Below are 6,000 nucleotides of genomic sequence, written 5' to 3'. Positions count from 1 at the left end.
TCGCTGACCACCGATCAGCACTTGCCACCTCTTTCCCCTGTTGCCAACACTGCTATGGCTGCCTGCAGGCAGTCCCTGCTCAGCCCGCCCTCACTGGTGCCATCAGTGTGGCTGCCTGCGGGAGCTCCCTGCTCACTGCCACCACCACCTGCAGGCAGTCGCTGTGCCCCCCCAGCCTTGGGAGGCACAAGGCGTTCCTGACATTAGGAAAAATTTTCTTACTAGGAGGGTAGTAAAGCACTGGCATAGGTTACCCAGAGAGGTGGTGGAATCTCTGTACTTGGTGGTTTTTAACTGGGATGATCTAGTTGGCGATGGTCCTGCTTTTAGCAGGGGGTTGGACTAGATGACCTCCTGAGGTCCCTTCCAACCCTAATTTTCTTATTATTCAGTTAAATGAGCGGAGTGGTAAGTTAATGTGCCAACAGGTTTCTTCAACTATGATTTTTGTTCTAAAAAAATGTACGATAGTTACAAAGTGGGATTTTGAAAATTTCTCTGTGTTGATTTTCTTGGGAGTAGAGTTAAAACTTACATAAGCACTTCAGAAATCCACCGCCCCTTAATGGTTTCCTGACTCTGGTGTCCTCTCATAGCTTAAGTTACAAGCAATAAAGCCTGTCTGCATGTGAAAGAGAATCACAAATGCTTGAGCTATTTACTGTTGCCAGTAAGAGTGTATTATAAGAAAAGGTTTAAAACCAGGAGTAACAATTTTTGGTTTTCAGATGCTCTGCTGGCAGATGCTGAAATGCATACTGCTTGTAGTGATGGTGGCTTTCTTTAAAATGGATGAATATTAAATGGGAATCTAGTTCTGGCCTCAACTCTGGAAGGAGTAGCATGCCCTCATAACTGGCCTTTATTTACTAAGTGTGCTGGGGGCATGATAAAAGATGAACTAGGTGTTCATGTACTTATTAAACAGAAATAAACATCTCCTATAAAAATGATTTTCAGTTTAAAATACCCTTAAAGGTGGATCACATACTGAGGGAAGACATGTATGTGGGAGAATTGTGGGCAAACTGAAATTATCCAAGACACCTTTGGGTTAACATTCTGAACTGAATGGTGAGCACTTGCGCAGAGTTACAAGAAACTGATAACAATGCAGTTCGTACATTCTCTCTTCAATTTTAAATATTCCCTCTGCCTAGGAATGCCAGAATTAAAACTCAAGTATTATAAGCCACCCTGAGCCTTTCTTGAGAGTGGCAGCATATAAATAAAGACAAATGTGACATAGCAGCTTCACTTTTTTACCCTGCACCTTAGTCTTTCAAAGAACATTATGCTACAATCAAGACCACAGGTGTCAAAAATATGACCCATGGACCAGATCTGGACTGTAGAGCCCTGCCATCCAGCCACCAGTACTACCCCTGGATCTAAGCAGACCCGCTTGGGGTATGGTGCATGCTGGACCAGGCCTGTAGGCAGGGCCCAGGACTGTGCTGCACAGGTAGACACATGTGGCACAGGTCCTGGAATGGCTGGAATGGGTGTTGTATGTGGCACAATCTGGCCAGGGGTGTGTAGCACCAGTGGTGATGCGTAGAGGGTGCATGGGGTACATATGCACCCCTGACCAGCCATACTTTCTGCTTAGGCAACAGGCAGGGGGGGCAGGTAGGAGCACTGGTGGCCCCCCTGCAAGCCCCAGCTGGGGAGTAGGAGCACCGTGGTGCTCCCAGAAGTGGCCGCAGCGATCGGCCATGAGGGAATCAAGACTCTTCCTCTCCCTTCCCGGTATGAGTGATCATGGTACACGGGTCAGGTGCCTGGAGATTGGAAACTAGCTAATGTGGTCCCCATTTATAAGAAGGGAAGAAAGGAGGACCCAGGAAACTATAAGCCTCACATCAGTCTTGGGGAAAATCCTTGAAAAAATTATCAAGGATCACATCTGTGAGAGGCCAGCAGGGGAGATCATGCCCAGGGGAAATCAACGTGGGTTCATCCAAGGCAGGTCCTGCCAGACCAACCTGATGGCCTTTTATGACCAGGTAACTAAATCCCTGGATGGTGTCACCGTGGACGTAGTCTTTCTGGACTTTAAGAAGGCCTTTGACACTGTCTCTCACCGCTTCTCATTAATAAATTGAGCAACTGTGGCATTGATGCCTACACAGTTGGATGGGACAAAAATTGGCTGATGGGGCGCACCCAGAGAGTGGTGGTGGACGGGTTGTACTCGACCTGGTGGGATGTGAACAGTGGGGTCCCCCAGGGCTCGGTCTTCGGGCCTACGCTGTTCAACATCTTCATCAGCGACTTGGACAAGGGGGTGGAAAACACATTGTCCAAGTTTGCCGATGACACCAAGATGTGGGGAGAGGTAGGCATGTTCGAAGGGAGAGAGAGGCTGCAATTAGATTTAGACAGACTACAGAAGTGGACGGATGGTAATAGGATGGGGTTCAATGTAGACAAATGCAGGGTGCTGCATCTTGGGAGAAGGAATCCACAGCATACATACAAGCTGGGGAGCTTCCCCCTTGTGAGCACAGACGTGGAAAGGGATCTTGGAGTCATTATTGACTCCAAGATGAACATGAGCTGCCAATGCCAGACCTCAGCCAGCAAAGCCAACCGCACCTTGTCATGCATCCAAAGATGCATCTCAAGCCGGTCCAGAGAGGTGATACTCCCCCTCTACGCGACATTGGTCCGGCCTCAATTGGAGTACTGCATCCATTTCTGGGCACCACACTTTAAGAAGGATGTGGCCTGCCTTGAGCGGGTTCAGAGGAGGGCCACCCACTTGGTTGGAGGGCAACAGGGCAGGCCCTATGAGGAGAAGCTGAGGGATCTGAGCCTGTTCAGCCTCAGCAAGCGGAGGCTGAGGGGGGATTTGGTGGCTGCCTACAAACTCGTTAGGGGAGATCAGCAGCAAATAGGAAGGGTCCTATTCCCCCCAGCAGCACCTGGGGTGATGAGGAACAATGGCCAGAAGCTGCTAGAGAATAGGTTCAGGTTAGAGATTAGGAGGCACTGTTTCACTGTTAGGGTGGCTAGGATCTGGAACCAACTTCCTAGGGAGGTGGTCCTTGCTCCTACCTTGGGTAAATTCAAAAAAATTTTGGACTAACACCTGTCTGGGGTCGTGTGATCCCAGTGCATGCTCTTGCCAGTGGCGGAGGGTCAGACTAGATGATCTGTTCAGGTCCCTTCTGACCCCAAACTACTATGAAACTATGAAGCTGTGGGGGGACCACCCCCCTGGTCAGTGGGATCCCCCAGTCAGTGGGGACCCCAACTAAGGTGGCACTAGTCGCCCATGTGTAGCACAGATCCCAGACAGGCCAGAGTAGGTGCCCCAGCAGCTCCAGGCCTGTGCTGCACATGGCGCCTGCTCCAGCTAGTCTAGAACCTGCACTACATGCAGCACCTGTAAGCACCTCATATAGTATGGGTCCCAGATAAGCTGGACCAGGTGCTGTGTAAGGTGCAGTTCCCAGAATGGGTGCTGTATGTGGTGCAGTTCAGCTAAGGCATCCACAGCATGTAGCGCTGTGCCCACTCTGGCTAGTCTGGGATCTGCACTACATGCCCCTGGGTGGACTATGGTGGACAAAGGTCTCATTCCAGCCACTCTAGGATCTGTGTCACATACCATGTGGGTCCAAGACTGGCTGCAGCAGGCGCCAGATCTGGTGCTGGTGTGCTGGAGGAGGGGAGGAGAGGTCTTCTATGGACCAGCCCTGCACCATTCATCTGGCATTTGACTCATCAGGAGTTTGACACCCCTGATCAAGACAGTATGTGGTACCCATCATGTCATAGGATTGAAAAATAAAATGACCTCTCTGCCCCGTTGGATGTTGTTCACTGCATGCTAATTTAGAGACCAAACAGTTGACATTGTTTCAAAGGAGGCAAATGTTTGTGTATTTAAAAAACAATAACAAAATGGACTTATACCAAAGATTAACATTAAATGGATTTTAAATCTCTCATAAAATCATATCATTACTTTTTATAATAGCAGGAAACAAGACAAGAAGGAGACTCGGGGAAATATTAAGGAGGTGGTTATAGTGAAACAGTGAGAGGCATGGAGATTCCATAGGTAGCATTGTTTTTCTTATTCTAATAATGTCCTTATTGATGATTGGGGGGGGGGAAATGGCATTTCCAAATTTCTTACCATTGCCACAAGGCATCATAGCCCTGCTACAGTGTATTTGCTCCTAGGGATGGTGTACTTGCACTGGTTTAGCAGGAGTTGAAGTGAGGCAAAGAGAAGAATGACCAAATGGAGGCATCCAAGCCATTTGTAACACCACATACAATTTTTGCATGTTGGCTGCAAATTTGACAAATGCAATTTTGGTGATGGTGTGGGCTAGATGTGGAGCAGGGTGGGGGAAAGGAAAGGAAAAGAGAGGTATTAAATCATCCATTCCAACCAGTCAGCTGAACCAGAAACTTTCCAGGTTTTGCTTGATGTCTAGAAAATGGTATTGAGAGGTTTGCTTTTGAGAATTGTCTCATAGATAAAGTCAATATTGCATTATGATCCATGGCAATGGCAAGGGTCAATTGGTTTCTAAAAGTCTGTTTGTGACAGTTTCTTCAAGGCCCACTGTGTCTGACACAGGCAAGCAGACACATAGGCTGGGAAATTGAAAATGTGTACCACACTGTTCCATAACATGAGCTAAGGGATTCTGCTGAATTGGTCAGGTCAAAGTGCACAGTTGGAGATCCCTTCTTCTGGGTTTGGGGAACAAACCAAATGAAGAGAAACTGGTAAAAGCCCAAATTAGGATGTGTGCATGTGATGGGTTTGTGAAACAGGAATATGCTGACAGGACAGAACATCGACAGTATGACGACCACAGGAAAACCAATCAGTGATGCCCGAAGAGGAAGAGTCATCAAAGGGAGAGAAAGGATACAAAAGGAGGGATTTCAGAGCAGCAAAGGGTCCCCAAGAGGGGAACATGAGGCCACCATGGGCAGAAGGCACACCATCAGCCCATCTCACCCACCTCACTGGAGGAGGGTGTGCCTTGGCCTCTGACCTCCAGGCTGCTGACATCTGACATTCCAGAGAGAACCTCAGAGTGAAGCTCGCATCCTGTCCGGATGTACCTTGACTCTGTGAACCCTGGGACTGGTAGATGTAGAATTGTTTGCATTGTTCTTATTGTTACACAGTGACAGCAGATAAAATTAGCCTATTATTGAATGGAGAGGTGTTGTGGTCAGTCTGAGGGTTTGGGTTTGCCTGCAACAAGGTATCTGAGTCATAAATCCAGCACCAACACTACTCGCCCCTTATTCTCCTGAGTTACACTCTTGAACTTGATCAGCCCACTCTTTAAACAAAAGAGTCTTTAAAAAAGAATGGTTTGAGAAACATCAAGAGCACCTGTATAAACCATCAGTGAGAAGGGTATTTGTGATACCAGTAACTACAGTCACAGGGAAGATCACCTTTTCTAGTAGCTGGCTTTGTCTTTGTATCAATAACTACTAGCAAGCATTCACCTTTTATAGGTGGGACAAAGAAACAGTAGCAACAGAGAGCATGACAGATTTAGAGAGAGAGAATAAAATCTGCTGCTGGAAAATATCATCCACACCCCTACATGTTCTGTCTACTGGCCTGAGCAAGTAACTACCCAGAGTATGGGTGTATGAATTAAATGATAAAAGGAAGGGTAGGATGGATAATTTCTGATTTAATACTATAAAGCCCAAACTGCATCTAAGGATTCTAAGAAACCAAATAAACTGACAGGGAATAAAAATATACTTTCAGCTCCCTAAAATTACCTGAGTTGGGTATCTTCCTTCCCTCCATACTATAGTAAAAGCAACAAAATCACTTACAGTGTTATATTCTCCTATCACTGACAAAGACGAACCCAGAAATCAATTTATTTTGATTTCTCAAGTCAACTAAAAACCCTACCAAACTGTGGGTGATGAAGTATATGACTAATGTCAGAGCTAGACAAACCAGTCTCCTTAAGTTGCTGTTTT

This window comes from Alligator mississippiensis, chromosome 2 (genome assembly GCF_030867095.1).
Source record: "Alligator mississippiensis isolate rAllMis1 chromosome 2, rAllMis1, whole genome shotgun sequence".
NCBI lineage: Eukaryota > Metazoa > Chordata > Crocodylia > Alligatoridae > Alligator > Alligator mississippiensis.
This window is presented reverse-complemented; position numbering follows the sequence as displayed.